Source organism: Antedon bifida, chromosome 1 (genome assembly GCF_963402885.1).
Source record: "Antedon bifida chromosome 1, ecAntBifi1.1, whole genome shotgun sequence".
In the NCBI taxonomy this organism is placed as follows: domain Eukaryota; kingdom Metazoa; phylum Echinodermata; class Crinoidea; order Comatulida; family Antedonidae; genus Antedon; species Antedon bifida.
This window is the reverse complement of record NC_136226.1, coordinates 829,638-854,461: the sequence shown is the minus strand read 5'-3', so window position 1 is coordinate 854,461 and position 24,824 is coordinate 829,638. Positions and strand designations below refer to the sequence as shown.

Below are 24,824 nucleotides of genomic sequence, written 5' to 3'. Positions count from 1 at the left end.
TAATACATAAAAATTACAATGATAGATATTGTACTTTTGTATTATTTAAATTTTTTTTTTAATTAAAAAAAAAACGAAAAAAATGTTTTGTTTCAAGTAAATGACATGAAATGACCAGTATAATACCTTATTTGACCAATGAAGTCACGCATGTGCAAAAGTGTGACGTCATCATTTGCAGTTTATCATTTTTGGACGATGATGGTGGTAAATTGATAACTTGCTTGCTAGCCGTTTACACAGTAAATTCTGCCAAGACAAACTGCCTTACACATTAGAAACACATATTTTCAGGTATTTATGTATATTGATATGCTATAGCTTCTTTTAGAAATAAATCTATTTGAGTTTTTTATCCATTTGCCGAGGATGAAGACAGAGAAGTTGGCTAGGCCTACTTCATTTCGTTAGGCCCGATTGAATAGTGGTTGTCCGCCCGCTATTATCCGCCCAGCCCCATTCAGGCGACAGACTTGTGTGCTGAACAACAGTGAATACTGGTGGTCGTATTTTAAACTTCGATGCAATGGGCTTCAAAATTAATGATTTATATATTGATTTTATGAAAACTAAAAATACAATTAGGCCTAGCTAGGCAAGTGTAGTAAAATATTTCTAATTAATAATAAAAAAAATTGTCTTTTTGTTTTGGAACCATCACATAGGGCCTATGTATTTTATCCATCATACTCTTGTTGTTTTACTAGTAAATAATACAGCAGTCTGGTAGGCCTACAAGTACAGTAGTAACAAGTAATAGCCTCTAAATGATCATTTCTGAGATTGTATACATTTTCATTGAATAAACCTGTTTATATTATAGGACTACTAAACAAAATTTTACTTGATAGAATTAGTAATTAGAAATAAGTAATTGTTTACCACAAACAGGTAGGCCTAGTATTCTTAAATATGGATTAAAAAAATATTGACCAAAACCAAAGTTGTTTCATTTTAATTATGCCAAACCACAATTCAGAACTATTATCACCTGATTCAGCTCTGTCTTCTGATTTCAATTGACGTATTCCTTTGAATTTATCCGATAAAAAGAGGAACGCTATTATAGGTGAATGAGAGTGTGGTATTTATTTAAATACAATAGATAACATTTGCATAATTTGTATTTTTCCAAAGCGAACACGTCTTGGTTAGTAGCTATCCGGATATATTTTTTCAAATAATAATAATATTTTGTTCATCATACCTCATCTTGTTAAGCTCTGTCTACACTATCAAACTTTCTGTGACAAAAAATGTGATGTACCCATAAATATGGACATGATGATGTCATATCACTACCATATTTGGGCATATCACTACCATATTTGGGTACATTACACATTAGTTTGACAGTGTAGGCAGAGCCTTAAATATTCATTGAACTCTTTAATGTGCTTAATTAATTTCAAAATGTCTGGATGCGTTAATTGCCAGCATTGTAATTCTATATTGTCACTGTCGCATTTAATTAAAAGTATCTCTGGGATTTTGATTAAACTACACAATACATTCTCATTCCATATTCAGTCAAAAATGATTTTTAATAATGTTTAAACTAGGTATATAAAATTTGTATAACAAATACTGTACTGTTTTCTGTGTGTGAGTCTTAAACAACTATCTATCATCACCACACCCATTTTGAAACATTGGAGTCAATTTTACTGATTTAGCAAGGTATGGTAATGTTATCCTAACATAGTTGATATCAAATGCAGGCTTAATATTATCCGTATAATATTCTAGAGGGAATCAGCTCAATGGAAATGGACATTTCTAGAGCAACAACATTTTCATAGAATTACAGTATATATTTTACACTGATACTAAAGAAATACAGTACAATGCTGAAACATGTCCTTAATCAATTCATAGTTGTTCTTTTTCAACAGTATTTAACCGCCTACTAATTTTAATAATTATGTAAGGCTTGTCTATCGCACGGGTTAATGTTCTGTCAGTGTCCTTCCTGATTTGGTTATGTTTGTATAAGTGTGTTCAACAAATTTGTGTCAATATTTAATTTTTCAAAAAGTACACCCTGAACCATTGACAGTACAGTACAGTTTTGTTCCTCCTACTGATGCCAGTCGCATCCAAGAGGCAGTCTTCTCTAGCATCCAAATATATGCTGGGTCCGACTGTTGAAGGGCTTCCTTGACTAGGATCGCACTGAAGGAGATTGCTACTGCTATTTCACAATGTATTGCTTTTATTCAAATTTATGTTATTAGTGCATCACGAATAAATACATTCGGTAAACTTTTCAATTAAAAATGCATTCAGATAATATATCCACTTGAATGAATATCTTAGTGTGTAGGTAGGATACGGTATTGATATTAATATATTTCATACAGAATAAATAGATTAATTTCACAGTATTATATTGCTTGTTTTTTTGTACCAGTATCTATCATTGAGAAAATGAAACAGGGATTGTTTATCTCTACTCCCAACCTGCTCTTCCCACTCAGTATTAATATCTTCTAGCATTCTTCTGCTTCTGTTTATTAAATCCCACTTTCGTGTTTTAAATATTTATATCCCAGCAATGTGTATCACTGCCTACAGTATTCTGTATTATTAACTTGTATGTCTAAAACATTTTCTTCATCGGCTCAAAATAATAAGAGAATAAATTACATGCCTGGTTTATATAATAAAAAGAACACAAATAATTTACAGTGATATATTATTGAACACATTGATTTTACATATTGTATTGTGTTTGTGTATTATTTTTACAATTAAGACACAATATTGTATTGTTTTCACTTAGCTTACTTGTAGTCTAGTTTCATCCGCAAGGACACTGAAATATTATCAGAGTTACGTACGTACATGATCAATTGCATAAATAATCATCACATGAATGAATCGTAATAATATTACTACTAGTAGAAGGAGGAAAACTACATACAATAAAAATGTTTCTCTACAGTCGATCATAGAATAGATTATTTAAAATAATAATCAAATATTTAGACTGTATGTCAATTCCCAAAAAGAAGATCAAAAGTGCATTGTATTATTTTGAATTGTATTTAATTATTTATTCAGGTATAAAAACATCAAATTCAAACAAACAGCAAAAGCTGAAATGGTTGGATTACGAAAAAAATAAATAAACGAAGAAGAAATGCATGTATTATTAGATTCATGCTAAGTATAAAATTGTGGATTTCCCATACCTTCCAGTATATGGCATTGGCATCTGCTAAATAAAATGTTTTAAAATTAATTTTTAAAGAATCGAATTGAGTTTATACTAATACTATATTAAATAAATAAAGTAACTGCGAATAAATACTACTGTTGTTCGTTGTTTACTAAAAATAACATTCTTAGTAGACTGCTTAAGTTGATAGCAAACTATAGCGGATCAGAGAATAGAATTAAAACAGTATTAAATACCTGAGTAAATTTAGTAGACTGCTACTGCCAGATATGTAACTATCAAATCAATAATTATTAAAGCCGAGGGGATGTCTTCTCATGCTGTGATGTGTATGCCATTACTGTATGTTTAAAATTTTATTTAAAAAATTAAATATGTATTGGCTTAATTATGAAAAATGATGATTTCAAGTAGCTTGTTATTAAAAGTAAAAAGTGGCCTTCAAACCTATCATTGTCTGTTTCATGCCTAGCTTACCTGGATAAACTGACATTGGCCTATTTCTTTTTTAGAAGAGCACTACTATAATACATAAAAATATCATGAAACAACCATATCATTTTCTCTTTTTTATTGTGAGATACAGTTATGAATGCTCGTAGATCTGATTGGTTTAATAGACTTTACTAATTAATAGCTTGTTAAATTATATATAGTTTCAGTTGTATATGTTTTTTTTTTATAAATTAATTTTATATCGCCCTCTATTATATAATTTGTAACATTGATTTTACAGAACTATTTTTCAACTCTTTTGCTTGTTTCATTTTTCCCCTTTAATAATTGCCTATTGATGATAAATGTTAAAATCCATGATTTTAGCAGTGTAATAAACAATGTGGGTAGGCTGTTTGCCGTGTGTCTATTGTTAGCTAAGTCTTTAGTATTTTCATTTATTCAGAGCCAGGAGGAAATGCTGTTTGAAGGACCCAATAGTTCACAAGCACATTACTGCAAAGCCTAGCCTACAGTTAAAGATTTTATCAGAGCCAGAGGACACACCAAAATGTCCATAAATATAATCGGTTTATTGTCATCAGGTTTGATGAAGAATTGTAGATTAGTTAATGTCTTATACAGTACTTCAAATGTTTAGAATTCACTTCAGTACAATAATTTTGTGAATGCCAATTTGATTGTAATTTAATTTTCCAATTCCAACAGAATGCAAAAGTTCATACTTAACACATTCAGCATCCATGTTGAATAAAGAGCAAATGTGTTGTTTGCAAAGTATTGAAGAAGTTAGTATAAGTACTGTATGTGGGTGTTGATCTGGATTTGGTAGCTTTTAGTTTCATTGATTATTTTCCTGAACGCTTAAAAATCTTACAAAAAAAAATCTTGATTGATCGATTGGTATTTGGTATTTATTTCAGTTATCTGAAAAGTAAATGTTTGCCTTTTTTTTTAAATTTTTCATTCACCCTACTTAGCCATCACATGACTATCAACACAGTTGTCATTATTTCATAATGATTAAGATTAAAAACATGTTTTGGCGTCATCATTTTTATCTTGTAAACATGAAGAACTGTATGTAAATTTTGTACATTTTGTAAATAATAACATTGCTTGATCCTGATTGGTCATTTAACTTAGATTTAAATGTTTGGTTCATTTTGCCAATGATTTTAAGCCAATCAAAAGTTGAATCTATTAGTCAATTTTGAAAATAATCTGGTTTGTTTTATATGACATTTGAAATTACTCCTCCTGATATTTAAATGTCAGCATAATGCTTTTGGCAATTGTGTGATTTGTAGTTTGGCTTATTAGTAGAAATTACACATTTATAATAATATATAAAATCTGCCCTTTCAGATATCACTACTATTATAGTGTGACTTTATGTTATATAATTCAATGTTTATCATATTTTAACTTTTGACTTTCAATATGTTATTGATATTGTAAGGTACTTCTCAAGAGGTGATATAATTTCATCTAAAAACAGACTTTGCTTGACATTTAAATAAAAGGTTTTGAATGCGTTTAGTTGGCCCAGAAAAGTTTTTATTTATTTGCAATGTACAATTTTGATTACCCTATTAATGTCATGTTTCGAGCGTTTTAAAGAGATTTTTTTTTTCTACAAATTGATACAGTATTAGAACGATCAGGTGATTCAGAATTACTTAAACCTGCATAAGAATCGTTTACAAAACAGGTTCATATGCCACGTTTTAAATAATACTTAATGCAAATTTGAAATTATCTGTAAAATATTGAATTCTTACACAAATGTAGTGTTATAGAAGAACAATATTATGGTCTAGACAAACTATGAGTTGAGTAACTGTACCTATTTCATAACTCTACCACTACTTTCTTCATTTAAGCCAAGCCTGTAGCTAGGATTTTTTACAGGAAAGTTCCTTTTTACCAAAATGGAGCTCATGATCCTGGCTAGTTGGGCCTATTTACCACACTTACAATATTAAAAAGGGTGTGCTTCAGGAAAAAAGGGGTTCATTCAAACCCTTGAACCCCCGCTGGCTACGGGCATGTAAGCACAAATCAACCCTAATGCATGTCTACTCACTAGAATCTTTCATTTTCAATTCTGTAGCCTTCTTCTCTTCATTCAGTGATGTACAATAGTAAAGAGTACAAACCAATTCCCATACTACCATGAACTGTAGTATGTACAGCTAATCCTAACAGATTTAGAAGAGCTATGATCAGATCAACATATTCATTCATACATGATGGACATCAGATTGTGTAGCATATCTTCTTAATCTTGTGAGATTTATCATACTGCCGGTCAAGTGTATACTTTGATTCGAGGTGTAAAAAAAAATGTTACCTAGTTAAAGAATAATTTTGTCCAGTGTACTGTAGCATAGCAAAACTACTGACATTTAGAAGATTGCATAGCAAAACATACAAAACTATGTTATTGTTATAGACTAAAAAGATATTTTTTTTGCAAAAACAGTTGAATGCAAAAGTACGCAACAAGCTCAGGTTGCCCATAAATGTTTGGATTTCGGAGGGAGGGATTCCACCAAAGAGACTCATCTGGTACTTAATTGGATTTCAATATTGACAAGACGCCTAGATTTCCAAATTATAGTGCAGTATGTAACTAAACCGTGCGCCCACATTGTATTTGTCCATGAATGAACTCAAATCAGGATTTAATTTATTTTTTAATATTCACCATAATTGATATTCCTATAATATTCTCATAATTAAAATTGAAAATTATTTTAAGCCATTTAGATGATTGAATTTTTCAGTAGAAATTGTTACTGTTAGGTAGGTTGGACAACAGAAAGCAAAAAGAACCTATATTATGTGTAATATCAGGATTGGGCTTGTGTACAAAAGCATCAGGTTTTAATATTTACTAATTGCTATACTTAGTTTCCATAATCTAAAACAACACAGTAGAATATTCATTTATTTTTATATTGTAAAATAATTAAGAATATCTGGTTTATGGTATAGAAATCCTATGTTAAAGTGACCTACTTAATATGCATGAACGCTCAAAAGCTACCACCTCCTCCACACAACATGAACTTTGACACCATGTACTTATTTATTGACATCTAATTAGCATGTTGAATTTCACTATACTAAAGCATTATGTTAATCATTCTTTGACCATATTAATAAAAAATCCAAGATAATTTTATGCTTCAGTGAACATCAGGTTTAAATTTCTTTAGAATAGGCCATAGCATCCTATTGCAATCCATTTCAATTCCCAACACTTCGCTATGTATTACAGAATAAATATAGCTACATGCTTCATAATTAAATATCCTTTAACATTTAAAATGTGCAATTAATGAGGTTTATTTATTAGAGTACAGACTTACTCTCTATTATTCTTGTATCAGTAGAATAATAGTCTGTAGGTTAATCATGGTGCACTTTGACCTTTGGTCTTTAACCTATTAAATTATAATGCGATGAAATGTGAATGATGTTCATGAAATAGCTCTGTGAATTATTAGTACAGTAAGTATACAAAGCTATTGTAGAATTACACATTAATTATTATCGTATTTGCAGCAAGCAGTTAATATTGTAGGTTATGTAATCTAGGATGTTGTAATATTATAAGTGGTTAGTATGATTGGTGAATAGGGCAGATCGGTGGCGTGTAGCAGCTAGTACCGTACCTAGGCCTAATGATGATGCTGCATAGATTTTTCATCAGCTAATGGTGGTTTAAATTCTATGCCTCATTAAATCATGCAGATTAAAATTTGAAGCAGGATAATTCTTTCATTGTCATATGTTGTTGTCAATAAAAACAAATTGTTGGCGCTCACATGATAATAAATGTCAGGATTTATTTTGTTTTGTTCTGTAGATTTCTATAAACATTTCAGTAATATAGACCACTAGGCCCCGGAAATTACATTGTTTTTTAGAGATTGAAAATTGTGCTGAAAAAATCAGCGTAGACAGCCCAGGGTTTTCCCTTTATAACGTACACAACACATGTTACAGGATTTTTCATTACATCGCAACTTTAACCACACACATCAAATTTGTATTTTGTATGTTAACACATATTTTCTGCAAGATCAGTATGTAGTTTGCGGAACGTTGTATTATAATGATATTAGTAAATGATTCACTGATCAAGGTACAGTACCAGGTTAGAAATCCAATGTTTTGTATACTAAACATTAAGTTATGTTGTCTTCTAATACCTTAATGTTATATAATTTATTTGCTTTCATATGAATTATTTAGTTTGCACGAAATTATTGCAAATATCACATTAATGTAGTAAAAGAAGATTAAAGTTTGTTTCAAAAATAGAATTTGAAGGATTTAATGCAAATTGGCTTTTAAGTATTTTAATGCGTACATTACGAATATGGATATTATGGTTTTAAATTCATTGATTTGGTTTTGCGTTATCGCAAGTTATATAATATAAAAAAATCTTTCATAACTAATTATTACAGTATTTATAGTAGCAAACTAGCATTAAACTTTACCTTCACTACTATACTAGTAAAGAATAAAGAATATATAGTTTTTATTGTTAATGTTATACTATTAAATTATTATTATTTGCCAACTCATAAATTATGTATGCTTCACTAAAAAACAAAATGAACAATTTTTTTTGTATGATTTTATTGCTGATGAGTAACTAGAGCATTAGTCTCGGTCCAAAAGCTTCATCACCACCGAGGACGATGTTGACCACCGCGCCAGTAAATAAAATCAATACGTGTTCTTAAAGATACGCTGCAGTATACAGAATTACTGTTGTGGTTTATTTAGCAGTTGTATTGATTATATTGTCACGCAATCTTCACTAAGAATATACACTCGCCGTCGTCGTTTGCCACTACCATACATACCATGCTCTAATTAGCTTCTGCATGTGCAGTTTTTGTTCTAGTTATAACATGTAACCTACATTTAATCTCATCTAAACGTAAGAAGAAATAAATGATGTTGGAAAATAATAAGGGCACTACTGAACTAACAAAGTACATCGCAAACAAGGCTAGAAAAATGTGCTTTTTTATCCACTGGCAACCCTTGTTATTTGTACAATAAACTAACTAGCAAAATGAGCAGCCCACTAATAAGCTAGCAAGCGTACATTTATATACACAGCATTTGAATTTATGGGCTAAATTGGAAAATCCTTAAAACTGTACATTTTTTTTAAGACTAAAATTTGAAAAATAATTATTTTGCAAAACAGCTAGTTGTTCAAATGTTAAACTGCATTAATTACTGTATATTTTATTAAAAAAAGGACTAGTTAGTAAATAACAATTTTGCAATTATTGCTAGTGTATATTTCGAACCCTGTACTTTAGCATAATGAAAGCCTAAATTACTATTAATTATTCATAAGAATAAAATGTATTTCTTTTGTCAGATTATATTATTACTGTAGCTTTTGTATTTAATTTAATAACACAAGACTAATCAACATATATAACTAGATTGATTTACATTGTTTCTGTTGTATGGATTAACTTTGTAATTTGATAATATAATTTTAATAATTTATATATAACTCTGTAACTAACAGATATTTTAATTTTGTTTATTAAACTACTTATTTTTAGTCTCTACATCTCACTATGTCGGTCAGTCGGTAAACACTAACTTGAGTACGCGACTGCAGCCATGTATATTGCCTTCAAGTTAAAATTAAGACAAGACTGATTTTGGGATCTGTTTATTTAGCAATTTTTGGATAAAATGTACTTTTTCAAGGCAGACTAAATCCATATAGCATAAAACAACCCATTGTATTTTGTCAGTGAGGTAAAAAAGAGGCGTTCTTCTTTATATCCAAATTAATTTAAAATGAAAAGGTAGATTTATTTTAGAAAATCCAACAAATATGTATTCTTGTATACCTGTGTAATGTACAAGGATGTCGTATACTGGAATAGGATTTCAAGTGATTTGTTTTCATTTTTTGTATTTGATGAGTTTGTCCCTCTTGAATGGCATGACATATAACATCTGACAATATGTATTATTATGATTATGTTCACTTTAATTTACAAATGATTTAACATTTTGAAATTAACATTTTGTGATGGTTTCCTTGTGATAAACATCACTACTAAAAGTTTACTATAAATACACATTTTCTATCACAATGTAAATGTTAAACAACAATTTCTATGAATTAGAGTTCCAACAACAAAGCATTTTGTAGGGATTATGCTAAAGTTTTAAATACAGTTACTTATTGTAGCTTTGACACAAAAATACTCTTCTTTGTATTCAACCTGTAGTACTTAGTTTGGGCTAAAAAAAGTAGTTTTCTTGGTATTCAACAATACATAATAGCTTGGGCTACAAACAATCACTAAAGACATTTAACATTTAACAAATCTGGTTTAGGTTGCAATTGTTGTCAGAGAAAGAATCCTATCCTGTCTAGCTTTTGACTGCACCTTCCATTCACCTTGAAGCTCTGTCTATACTATCAAACTAGTTTGACAAAAAAAGTGTGATGTGCCCAAATATGGTAGTGATATGACATCATCGTGTCTATATAGGGGACATTTTTTTCATTTTTTTGTCACATAAAGTTTGATAGTGTAGACAGAGCATTATAGCTTGCTGGAAATTTCAAATGTATGGTTGTCTTGTTGATAAAGAGATACTAGTTTTTAGCCATACTCTCATTTTGTATTCAACGCATTCTATCATACAATTAACCTTTTCCTTATTGTGAACTTAAATTTGGTAATCTATTTGATGATGCCTTAATACAATTTGGATAATTGAAAATTCTATTTGGTATAATGATGAATTGAAACCACAGTGTAGAATAAGTTTAACACCATAGACATATAAACTAATCAATCAGCCACAGTATGTGTTAGTTTTATTGATTTTTTCACCACACATTTTGAGACTGACCTTTCCAAAGTTATTTTCATATTTTTGTAGATGTATTTTATACTTTTTTCCTTTTCTATGTAATTTTAGTCTGCAGCCAAAAAAACAAACAAAAACAATATAATTTTTAAGTACTTAAAAGTACTGTACTGTAGCTTGGTGTGATGTTGAAAAAATTGATTCATTGTCTAATTGCAATTTGTTTATCATGGCTGAAAGAATAATAATTGACATCACAAGAAAGAAAGATGGAAATAGAAGAACAGTAGTAACCTAGGAAGTTGACAAAGCTTTTTGGATTATAATGTAATATTTAGATACCAATATTCCTCTCGACATTTCACTTCTGTTCTGATTTGTTACGGTTCGTTGATTACTACCATGAATTTATGATCTTATTTTACATTACTATGAGAAGTCAAAATTGAGAAGCAGCTTAAGTCACGTTTCAGTGGTTGCCTTTATGGCATTAGAGTATGGTATGTCTAGAAAACCCAGGACAACGAGTTTGTAAAACCTCCCTTCCAGTAACTTGCCTGTTTTTGGGCAGTAAAATCTCCATTGTCCATTGTAGATGATAAAAATAACATTATTGATGGCCAGTAAAAATGAAATTCGGGCCAGTCAAAATGAAATTAAAAAATTGATTTACAATAACCAGTAAGTTCAACCTCTAATTTGGCATGGAAACTTCATTTATTTCTGTGACATTCTTTTATTTTTTTATACAAACCCTACTCTCTAAATTGAAAGTACTCAATAAAAATAAGCATGGCTTGTCATTAAAAATCTGCTCCACACCATCCTACATCATCACTGAGAATAAAGCAATGCAGAGGTCAAAGTTCAATTGTTTTCATTGGAGATGATGCATAATTATTACATAATCCAGCAAGAAAATGCTGATATTTAATTTGTTGTAATGAATACTGTCATTATGCAGGCCCCTAGGCCTCACTGAATACTGCTATGATGCAGGCCCCTGTAAGCAATGCAGAAAAGAAAAAGGGAGATTAATACTTTGGTTAACTTAGTTTAATACGTTGCACAACGGAGTTGGAGGGTCACATGATATCCCGGTGATAGTGGATCTTCTGCCTTTGACCCTCCTTAGCACTCCGCTTCTATTCTGTTTATTTTTTGGGTCAAACTTTTGAAAGAAATAAAATAAGTACTTACTGTTGATGGACTGTTGTTACATCCATGTTGTCATATAGTAAGTTATAGATTATATATAATAAACATTTTTAATTAAACTGCATTAACTGCACGCATTCAATATTCCTTAAATATAATATTTTTCTCTCTTTTTGCAGGCATTTTAGTAATCAGATGCTTTGATTGGTGAGAGTGCATTGGCGTTTAAGAGTAGTCATAAACAACCACCAACATGACCCATTGTATTTGGTAAATATTTTTTCATCTTGTATCCCAATTTAGTAGATTTTATATATTAGATTGTAGATTTATCACTTTCAAGCTTAGATATTTACCTAACTGTACAGATGATTTCACATGCACAGTTATTGCTAACTGGATGGATAGGGACTGCGGGTATGGTGTGTGTATGTATGGTTCTATCACAGTTATCGCTAACTGGATGGATAGGGACTGTGGGTATGGTGTGTGTATGTATCGTCCTATCACAGTTATCGCTAACTGGATGGATAGGGACTGTGGGTATGGTGTGTGTATGTATCGTCCTATCACAGTTATCGCTAACTGGATGGATAGGGACTGTGGGTATGGTGTGTGTATGTATCGTCCTATCACAGTTATCACTAACTGGATGGGTAGGGACTGTGGGTATGGTGTGTGTATGTATGGTCCTATCACAGTTATCGCTAACTGGATGGATAGGGACTGTGGGTATGGTGTGTGTATGTATGGTCCTATCACAGTTATCGCTAACTGGATGGATAGGGACTGTGGGTATGGTGTGTGTATGTATCGTCCTATCACAGTTATCGCTAACTGGATGGATAGGGACTGTGGGTATGGTGTGTGTATGTATGGTCCTATCACAGTTATCGCTAACTGGATGGATAGGGACTGCGGGTATGTTGTGTGTATGTATGGTCCTATCACAGTTATCGCTAACTGGATGGATAGGGACTGTGGGTATGGTGTGTGTATGTATCGTCCTATCACAGTTATCGCTAACTGGATGGATAGGGACTGCGGCTATACGGTACCATCTTCGAGACGTGATATGGTTGCATCCGGTTTGAAATTAAAAAATCCGGCTCTATACAGCTCTTCCATGCCAAATCCCAGCTGAATACTACAACGAATAAGGGAGGAGTAGTACTTTATAAATCACACTTTTTACACAATAGTGTCCAGATGGAAGAGAAGATGAGAGAGTCCTAGACTCGGGTACCCCGAGTAATAATAAAAATAGGTACTTATTCCATTGAGTACTTTATGCAAACACATTGCCTTTTGTTGAACTGGATTATTGTAGAAATAAAGTAAAATAAGAAAATAGTGATGGCTACTATAATGCAGTAGCTTTATACATTGCATACACAAACTTTAATGCATGTTGCATGTTTAATTGAATACATTAGTCGTAAAACAAAATTGAATTTCACTTCTATCGTCAACTAATCTTTTATTGTAAATTATATGACAGGTCTATCTGGAAAATAATTAAATCAGCCATTTTGATTATTATTCATAATTATAGGAACTTTACTAACTAGCTTCTAGTGAAAATCAATAAATGAATAGACAGAGGTAATTAGAGATTTTCTATAAGCATCAAAGAGATGATTAACAATATGAAATGCATCTTCTTCAGTCTCATACTTACTATAGCAAACTTAAAGTTCACCCAAATATTGATTTCTTATGAGATAAGTTTTCAGAGGGGGAAATTAACAAAATGCTACTGTTCAAAATGTGTATGGGGTTTACCCGCAGACTGTTTCCAGTGAGTTTTACCCACAGACTGTTTCCAGTGGGGTTTACCCACAGACTGTTTCCAGTGGGTTTTACCCACAGACTGTTTCCAGTGAGTTTTACCCACAGACTGTTTCCAGTGAGTTTTACCAACAGACTGTTTCCAGTGGGGTTTATCCGCAGACTGTTTCCAGTGGGGTTTACCAACAGACTGTTTCCAGTGGGGTTTATCCGCAGACTGTTTCCAGTGGGGTTTACCCACAGACTGTTTCCAGTGAGTTTTACCCACAGACTGTTTCCAGTGGGGTTTACCCGCAGACTGTTTCCAGTGGGTTTTACCCACAGACTGTTTCCAATGGGTTTTACCCACAGACTGTTTCCAATGGGTTTTACCCACAGACTGTTTCCAATGGCTTTTACCCACAGACTGTTTCCAGTGGGTTTTACCCACAGACTGTTTCCAGTGGGGTTTACCCGCAGACTGTTTCCAGTGGGTTTTACCCACAGACTGTTTCCAATGGGTTTTACCCACAGACTGTTTCCAATGGTTTTTACCCACAGACTGTTTCCAATGGCTTTTACCCACAGACTGTTTCCAGTGGGTTTTACCCACAGACTGTTTCCAGTGGGGTTTACCCGCAGACTGTTTCCAGTGGGTTTTACCCACAGACTGTTTCCAGTGGGGTTTACCCGCAGACTGTTTCCAGTGGGTTTTACCCACAGACTGTTTCCAATGGGTTTTACCCACAGACTGTTTCCAATGGCTTTTACCAGTCAGTTTCAAATAGTTTCATCACAGTCTGTTCAAATTGCACATACTATGCTAGTTTGCATGGGTTTTACCCACCGACTGGGTTACATAGGTTTATGGTACATAGCCTTGTTTGCAACTTAAACACAGGCTATTTTGCAACTACAATACTATTGTACTAGGTTTAGCCAAAGAATTTTGCAATTGAGTTTACTCAGGCTGTTAATTTTTGTTTTTAAAAGCAACTAGTAGAGTAGAACAACAATCTAATGTGATGACTGCCCCAGTTTTCTTAGTTTCAGTGATGATCAAATCAGCGATGGGAATTTGGCATGTCAAACAAATTGGTTTCACCCGTGATTAAATCTATTCAACTGCCATGCAATTTATTTCTAGGAAACCTGATGAATTTTAATGAATTGCTTAAAAACAGTGTATTTAGATCAAGCTACCAAGAATCAATCAGTCTACTTGTGATGATTGTAAAACCTGTTGCTGACTTGTTTACCTAAGCTCTGTCTACACTATCACTTTATGTGACAACAAATGTGATGTGCCCATATATGGACATGATGATGCCATATCGCTGTCACTACCATATTTAAGCATATCACTACCATATTTGGGCACATCACACTTTTTTTGTCAAACTAGTTTGATAGTGTAGACAGAGCTTTGGACATTGTCATTTTAAAGATGTATTTGTCCCACAAAAACATGAAAAATGAAGATTAGTTAAATCAGACTTTGAATAGATTATTTTGTAGTTTTAATAAAGTTAGTAATTTTAGTAGAAAAACAAACGGAAACAAATATTGTTTTCACTTCTAAAATTACAAACAAATGGTTAAATTTAACCAAAAACCCATTAAAATTACAGTTTCTTCAGGTAAATACATTTTTGCTCGAACCAATTTTTGTTCAAAGTGGATAATTATTATGTGACATAAAAATGGCACAGTAAACCAAACATTGTTTAAGAATTATTTTTTCAGGGGGACAATACATCTTTAAAACTTATTTGTTTCAAGTTTAACCTAGTTTATGGAACTTCAACAGTCAATTCAATACTTTATTTCAGTTTAAAGCCAAGTATCTAAATAAAAACAATGATGAAGAGCTGTTGAGGCAACTTTACAGTTATACAGGGAGCGTGACCATGGGTATGAAATTTGGTGGAAATGGGAAGGTGTCTCTGTTTACACTATAAAACTAGTTTGATAAAAAAAAGTATAGTATGCCCAAATATAGTAGTGATATGATTAAATATGGTACTTTAGTGATATGACATCATCATGTTCATATATGGGCACATCACAATTGTTGTCACATAAAGTTTGATAGTGTAGACAGAGCTTTATACTTGAAATTGATCAAAATCTTATGTCATATTTATCCTAAATTAGGGGATGTGATTATACTTGAGCAATGGATTATATTTGGGTAATTAAAGAGATGCTGGCTCCAGTTCAGTATAATGAATCCAATTACATTTTATCTGTGGTACATTTATAGAAAACTGATATTTCAATTAATCCTATTACTGTATCAATAATATGGTTATAGTAAAATATTGACCAATCATGATGCATTGAAACATTCAAACTAGCTTGTGATTGGTCAACTTGCGTCTGCTGTCACGTTGCGTCCAAGTGGGAACCAGAAAGGTCACTCGGTAAAAACATAAAATGAAATGAAAACATTATAAAATAAGTCCTTTAATATTTGAAACAGTCATCTTAAATACTGAAATCAATCACTGCCCTTCCCCCGTCACAGACCCTTAATCCAGCATATCTTGTTTAAACTCCTAGATCCATCATGTCGTAAAAAGTGTGTTTTAGTATAAGGTGCTTTAAAGTCATGTAACTTATCTTTACCTTTGAATTTCCTGTTAAAACTTTAGGATTTGATAACTAATCTCATTGTACTTGTTGATAGTTATAAGCTCTTCGTTTAATTACTGTGAGGAAGGAGTTGGGGGAGGAGTTATCGTGTCAGATCATAGAAATTCCTTTAGGGTGTTCAGACCATACTGTAATTTAGTTATTCCTTCAGACCTTAGTTTTCCCTTGAATTGATATTCTACCTTGGCTTCTAGTCTACTGAATTTTCGATTTCAAGTCGTAACTCTAACTGTATAAAGGTTTTTTGGACATTAAATCTTGATTTGGGTTTACGACCGTTCTTTGTTAATTGTTTTAGAAAACATCCTTACTTCATCCTTTGGATTAAACATTAAGCTTTTGTTTTTCTGATACTGGTGCATTATTTGTAAACTAGTGTTTTTTGGTATCTAATGCTCTGTCTACACAGACAAAAAAAATTGTGTGCCCAAATACGGTAGTGATATGCCCAAATATGGTAGTGATATGACATCATCATGGGAACATCACATTTTGTTGCCACATAAGGTTTGATAGTGTAGACAGAGCTTTAATTAACTTAGTGCTCAACCTAAACATTAATATTAAAATCTCTGTATTCTCCAATCGTAATATTGGTGTAGTGAAACTGTAATGATATTCCTTAACAACAAAAAAAGGAGAAAAGGCCTGCGGCATGGATTTTCTTTGTATTTTAATAGGAATTCCAAGAACATTGATGAATACCAACAAAAATTGACTTAAATATTACAATAAGGCATTGAAGCACATCCTGTTTAACAATTATCCATAGAGCACTTTATTGATTATTTTATGCTGATGAACCAGTATTTATGAGGGGAAATCCCCATATGTAGCATTTTATCCCCAACATGAGCAAATAACATTAAAGTCTGTGCTACTTAATGAGACTACAGTACGCATTTTCGTAAGACATTTACTGGTCTTCTTTTGCTAGGCTACTATACTACTATTGACCAGCAAACTATCCTATAAGTGTGGGAGTATCTAGCATATCAAGTCTTTCTCCCAATTTTATTTTAGGAAAGTAAACATTAATAATTAATTAACAAAACATAACTTTTTTCTCTGACTAATATATATATATATTTTTTTATTTATTTATAATAAAGAATGATTTTATAAATATATAGAAAATACCTTTCCAAAGAAAGAATGGTGCTGAACAGATTCGACTAATATACAAAATATATTAGCACTACTTTGGTGAGTTTTGAGGTTTTTCTTAAAAACATAAGAACTGTAGGAGCCTTAATTTTCAAAATTAAAAAAATTATTTTTGAAGATAATACGGTGGGCCTTTGTAACCCACCTGTTTATTAGGATTTAGTGATTCAATTTAACACCGTCGTATTCTCAGAAATTCAGTTCAGACTTAATCCTCAGTGATTCAGTTTAAGACCATCTTTTTTCAAATATGATTTAATTAAAATTAATAATTATGCTTAGCATGGTTTTGAATGTCAATACCTAGAGCAAAAACACCCACATGAATGAAGCATATGAATACAGAACATTAATACAACATGAATGACAGATACCGTAGGATGCTCATAGAGCCCACAGTATTCTCCAGTGTACAATTTTGTTCCGATAGATAATTTAGAATGTTAAGGCTTTAACCACCTGATATTTGAAATGTTTCAAAATGACATAATAGAAAATCAATGCAAGCAAGCACTGCAATTCAACAGACAGATGTTAAAAATCATACAGTATGTATGTACGCCCTAAATTATAAGGCTAGGTACCATATGTGAATATATGAAAGGCTGTCTTTCACTGTGAGTAAATACTGATAGTAACTATGGATTTGATTAATAGTTTAACTAAAAAATTAAGGAAAATAATACAAAATGTTGACATAACAAATGAGGTTAAAATTAATGTTAATGTTAGAATAGTGTACTACAGGTACTTGAATTGGCTTTACTTTACTTTCTCATTTCCCTTGCCTGTTTAGTGTGATGCTATATTGATACAACATTGATACAATATAAAAACCACCAACATTTTATATTTGGTCCAAATATCACCCTGAAAGTTGACAAAATTCTCTGTTAGACTACTAGGTGGATTGGTGGAAGGAGGATTGGTGGAAGGTGGATTGGTGGAAGGAGGCTGATTTGGTAATTTTATTGCTTAAAAATGAATTTCTATATTGAAGATCTAAGAAAATGACACATAACTAGGATTCTAGATTTAGTGTTTCTAGGTAGGAGTTGCTTTATTACTATTTTACTAATCACTGAAGAGAGTGGTCATGAATTGGAGAAGACATGAACATGAACTATACTAAGAATATGCCAAGTTGAATTCAACCTGAAGCATGAACTAAGTACGCAGTTTGTTAAAACCATTAATCAGATGACTATACCCACTAGTACAGTATATACAAAATGTCAAGGGATTTTAGTAGTGAACCATCTGCAATAATGAATGGATTATTTTGTATTAGAGTATGGCAAAGATTACTTTGTGGATATCTTATCAACAGAATTCTGTAAACAACATTTATCGTTTGTGAATTTGGGAAGAAATTCTTTATTTCCTATGATATTTTATAGGACACTGTCCTCTGATATTGGTTCTCTTATATTTGGTTATTTTTACATAGCATTTAAATCATAGTAATTATATTGATTGTTTTTAATTTATATAAATTAGAAAATAAATTTACATATTTCTATGGAAATATTATTAGGTCTTGACAGTAGATATATAATGAATCATAATTTTGTCACAATTTTGCCAAATAAGCTTTACGTACTGTATGCTATACTATATCAATTTCGATGCGACCTTTAAAATCAACCACGCACTTAATCATTGCGGTAAAGTCATGATTTTGATAAAAATTACAATTTTGGTTTGTTTTGGCTTTTTATTAAAATTGAATGATAAAGGATTGCAAATCACTTAATGATCTTTATTCATTGCACACTTTGTTGTCAATGGTAACCAGTGTATGTTGTATGTACACTCACTATTGTAAACATTGAATCGGCAGTCATAATTAAACATTGTACCTTTTACAACCAAGCATCCACACATAAATTGGACTTTTTTGGATTTAACTAGAATCTACTGATGACTTAAGTGGGACGGCTTGATACGGAATGATGCAGTTTAATATTGCTCTTTAGAATAATTTGTTAACATTATCAATGCTGGCAATACTTACCATAATGGAAGTTTATAGAATATTTTATGTTTCTGTAGGTATAGCTTTTTTAGGATGTAAATAACAAACACCAACTATGTTTACTGTATATATTAGAACATATCACTAGCTAGATTAGAATTTAGTGTGTGCTTATTTTTGCAATGTAAAATGTCCTTGTTCCATTAGCTTCGTCTGCCTCATGCCAACTACGGCCCTGGCATAGATACGATTTACTGTATGTGTATCGCCATCACCATCCATTAGTGTAAGGCTGTACAAACATTGTAAAAAGTATTACAAAAACTGCTTTTTCTGCTTGATTATTATAGAACATTATTTGTCCATAGATAAACAGTTGAAACTCAATTCATATATCCATATACTGTAACATAATATGCTGATATGTGATTTGATATCTAACAATGAGCCAACCATTGTGATAAATCACCATGGCAACAGTTCATTGAAACGGTGACTTGACGTTGTGTTTCCTATTATGAAGTATGAACTAAAGGACGAAATTTAAGCAATATGTTTCTATGGTGATAAATAACAATTCGACCAGGAGGCAAAGTGTTATGGATTTATGCGCCGTACATTTTGGAAACAAAATTAATTAAACATCTTCAATAATATTTATTATCATTTTATTTTATTTCATTTAACATTTATTTAAAAATATTCGTCAAACAACAACAACAAGATAATGCCAACATTTCTGCATGCAAATAATAAAATAAATATACAGACTGTTTTTAACTAATCTAAAGTAAGTATAAAGTATAAAGAAAATCTGTAAAATGAAAAAAAAAAATAATAAGCAAGATGAAAATCAATATTACCAATTTCTAATGTTAAACAGGTTAAACAATGTTTAAAAATTTAATAATAGCATTAGTAAAAACTATAAATGTGATTTATTTGCTTCTAAACTTTCTTGAAAGTAAAATGGTATCAAAGAAATTATCCTCGTAAAGATTAAACTTATTGCAAAAAATGTCAGTGATAACAGCTCCAACACCAATTTCAGGATACAAAATATATAAATAAAATAGTATGTATGCCACATCATGTTCTTTAAAAGTGTTATATTTTATTATTTATTCACTTTATTTTACCAGGGTGGCAAAAGTATTTCAAAATATGTGTTAAATTACAGCCAAATTACAGTATTCACATACGTATTAAAAAAATTGTTTTAATTTGTATTAACTTTGTATTAGTTCCTAAATTTTAGAGTATTCAAAATATAGTGCTATATTGGAAATTTCTAATATAATATAGTTCGTGCCTAGCTTACCTGGATAAATCGACATTGGCCTCAAATATATAAAAATTCATATTTCACACCCCAATTATCAAACAATGGTTGATTCCATGAACATACCACCATCATTTCTTTTTGAGGCATGGTAGTGGTAACATGTCTGAATGAACAGTACACATTAATTAATTTGACTACTGTATTACTAATAATTATATTATCAGTGGTATTTACTACCTACTACTACCAGTAATTTAATCTATTATTTATTGAATCATATTCTCTGATCATGGAGGAATTATTTACAATTCCTTCCTGCTCTGATGTAGTCTATTTAGCATGCATCATTTTTAGGAACTTTTATAAAATAATCTTATTCTTGTAAATAATCCAATCACATTAAACATAATAAACATGTTCTCAGAAAACAATTTATTTTAATACAATGGCTAAATACCTGGCTGAATTTGCCTTAAATAAATAAAGTGGAGAACTTAAGTCACCCGCCTTGCATGTAATGGAATAATAACTGACATTAAGATCACAATAAGCAATGTGTGGGAGTTGAAACTAAGAAATTCAACTCTGGCAATTTTGTTAAAAGCTGGCTTAATTTGTATATCCAAAATCAGAGATAGAGTGTGGGTGGCAGAATAGCGGAGTGCTTGAGAGACTGTGAAATGTCAGTACATTGCTAGCTGTGTATTGATTAAACACATCAGCCTATACTCTGCTGCTGCTATTCATACATTCTGCTCTGTGTGTACGTTAGGGTTATTGTTTCTGTTTGTCTAGCACAGAACACGGTAAGTCATTTTCAGATTAATATCATATTAATATACATTTTATCTAGATTTTTCTTTGCTCTAGATATGAGTACTACTATTCATGTCATGCACATAATGGCTCTTTGGGTATATATATACATATATTTTTTAACTCTATATGAGTGATGTGTTTTCTATTATATTGCAGAAAGTGATATTAAGTATCTTAAGCTCTGTCTACACTATTTCATTTCATTTCATTTTTTTTTTTCATTTATTTCACTATCATCATCGCAGCCTTAGCTGAATTACAAAGATATTTACATTTTCTCAATATTAAAATTTGTATAAAAGTATAAAACCAATGATAATTATAGTTTGACAAAAAAGGTGTGATGTGCCCAATTATGTTAGTGATATGCCCAAATATAGTAGTAGTGATATGCCCATATATGGGCACATGAAATTTTATGTCACATAAAGTTTGATAGTGTAGACAGAGAAGAATTTTTACTGAGAAGAACTATTTTTGTATAGTTTACTGTATATTCTCCTCTCCCCCTTAAGGTTCCTTTAGCATGCTTATCTGTAAAGCATTGGTTACAACTTGACACACCATCTGTATATCTAGTCATAACTTACATCATGGGACTTCTACAGTTAACCACATCATCAGTGAACTACTGTACCATCTGTTATCTCTCACGACCAAACTAAAACAGGAAAACCAACTTTTTCGTTTCTTTTTAAAAATAAATTTAAAACGTTATTAAGAACTTTACCTTATCTTGCAATGATTTTGTTCGGTATCACCCCCTTATTTTTGCAGACTATAGTTTCCATATTTCCAAAACACAACCCAATCTCTTGTGTCCCATTTACTGCCCCTTTTTATGGTCAATATTTGCCACTTGCATTGATGTCGAATGATTCCTGGTTAAACATGTACTGTACAACTATCACAATGACAAAATCAAAAGTGTATTCTGAGATAGTGTTAGTAAGTTAGTGTACAAACACTATTGCATAATATTACCTTAATGTGGTAGCTGAGTGTCCAATAAGCCTACAAGATGCTCTCTCCAGTCAGTTCTGTTTCTAGCTTTAGCCTAGCTTCATATCATTCCATGATCTTCAGCCTAACCTATCTTTTTCCTAATGAGGTCAACATAATAATAATTATGTCATTAGGATAGACCAGTAATTTATTCTACACTCCTACAAAAATCATAAAAAAATTAATAGCCGTGTACTGTAAATAAATTATCCCAATTTCTTTGCAGCAGAAACAAACAAATTTGCAATAACTGGTTAAATACCAGTGTAAAAATAACTGTTAAAAATGTCCAAACATGTGTGGGTTAGAACACCATTTGTATTATTCCCTATTAGGCAAAATAACAGTTATGTGATTGACAACTATTTTTAACATTTGCCCACCTGATAATATTGCATTTTGGGTCAATGTTAACGTTTTTTGTCAAAGACCAACACCTAAATTAAATGGTTATTTGAGAGCAGAAATTATTATTTTATATTAGAAAATTATTTCATTGAAATAAACTGTTTTTTCGCTAGGAAGCAGAAGCAGGCCCTCAAGCAACAAATATTAAACTGATTAAAAATCCTTTGAAATGGTCTGATTTTGTTATTACAGTACAGTTAGTAGTATAATTATATAGTGAATTCAATGCGATTGCTACTTAATACTTTATGCATAGAAAATCATGTTTCTTAGGATAAAAAAAATGATGATTTCACTGAGCTGTCTGTGATACTACAATGAATTCATAAACCATTTAGATTCACGGCATACGTAATATGTAGTAGCCTTGTTGGATTTTAGTATTAAGTATATAAAAGATAGAGAAAACCACAATGCCACCTATTTTCTTTCTTTTCAATGAAATTCTACTAAAATTGCCGTGTTGCAATTTTGTTTTATGATTACACCAGTAGTCTTATATTGTGGGGTTTAATATTGAAATTGAATACAATTTATGCATTACAAATACTTGACGTTAATGAATTTATACTTGTTTTACATATATGATTGATTAAATACGAGGTGGGTTGCTAAATGTCTGGTTTATTAATAATATCCAGTAAAACCAGAATTGCTGTGTTTACATTACACTGAGTTAATTCTATTGTTATGTGAATGAGAAAAGAGTTAAAAATAAGCTATATGGTTATGTCACCAAAAAGTTATACATTATTTTACCACTTGACAATATTTTATAGTGTTTTCTTTGGTCTTTTCATGTACTGCATTTTACATTCAAAAGTAAACAATAAATTATTTTGACAAATCCATTGTTAAAATGTTAATGCGATCTGAGCAGCCTCAGCCTCCCAGGCAGCACTAAATTATATTAGGCCTATATGATTATTTCACTAAAAAGTTATACATTATTTCACCATGACAATATTTTATATTATTTTCTGAAAACGGTCTTCTTCTATTCATATATTTTACATAAAAAAGGAAAACATTCCAATTTAAAATATTATTTTATAAGTAAACAGTTATAATATTAGTATCAGTCTAGTGTTTTTGATATTTTTCTTGGAATCTACTAACTCTGCATTCTGTCATCTTTTATAGCATCCAAGTGTTGCACAATGAATGCTGTGGATAATGATATGTGTACACACTGTATAACAATAACATAGTCAATATATATGGCCATAGTATGAGCTGTGTGTCAGTGAATGTGCTCATATTCACTATTTATCATAAATATTCTTTACCAAAAAAAAATCCCGCTACAAACAACTATATTTTGCATACTATAATGATTTAAATACAGATAAATTAATAAGTATAAATTATATTATATTTTTCATATAATTTATATACCTTAAAAAATAATTGAATTTAGATATTATAACATTATTTCAATAGTGTATTTCTGATTTAATTCATCCATATTACAAATATTATTGCATTTGATCCTATGCTTGGAAATAATGCTACCCAATTAATTTAGGCTAATTTCGGGCAAAAACTTTGTGCGAATCCACTGAGTGATTAAATTTAATATGTTTATGTGAGTATTAATATTATCACACCCTTAAATTTGGCCAAATTTTGTGTACAAGCTCCTGGGACTATAGTCGGCCATACCGTATAAATAAATTAGAAGAAACAAGATTAAGAACACACATGTCAGTGTTATATTCTTGTTCAGATAATTCCTGGAACATCATTTCATGTGTATAGTGAGATTATTATCTGTAGTAGTATAGACAGGTAGAATTTTTTTTTGTATCTACAGTAGAATGCCTTAGAGAATGGTTTTCAATTTAATTCAAAATTAACATTTATTTCCAAAATGGTGGCGTCACCAATAAAGCAAAATGCTTGTGTCAGGGACGCCTAAACAAAACATTCAAAAGCAAACAAAACATATATAAAAAACACAGAAATGTTGTACCTACAGTAAATGCCTTTAGAGAATGGTTTATGTATGTCAAGAAAAACATGGCTGCATTGTATAAATG

The 24,824-nt window shown here is 31.2% G+C and overlaps 1 protein-coding gene across 5 annotated transcripts in view; it reads left to right on the top strand.

The window, feature by feature from the left end:
• The first annotated feature begins 188 nt into the window (after positions 1-188).
• The window catches only part of LOC144836731 (uncharacterized), a 56,142-nt gene continuing 31,506 nt past the window's right edge, over positions 189-24,824 (top strand). For 3 of the 5 annotated variants that reach the window (XM_078691611.1, XM_078691619.1, XM_078691604.1), the window contains exon 1: positions 11,875-11,962. The gene's annotated coding sequence lies outside the window, so the exon portion shown is untranslated. Of the gene's footprint in view, positions 295-11,874; positions 11,963-20,945; positions 21,357-24,824 lie in introns of those variants that run through there. The other 2 variants (XM_078691605.1, XM_078691606.1) reach the window with 2 other exon arrangements.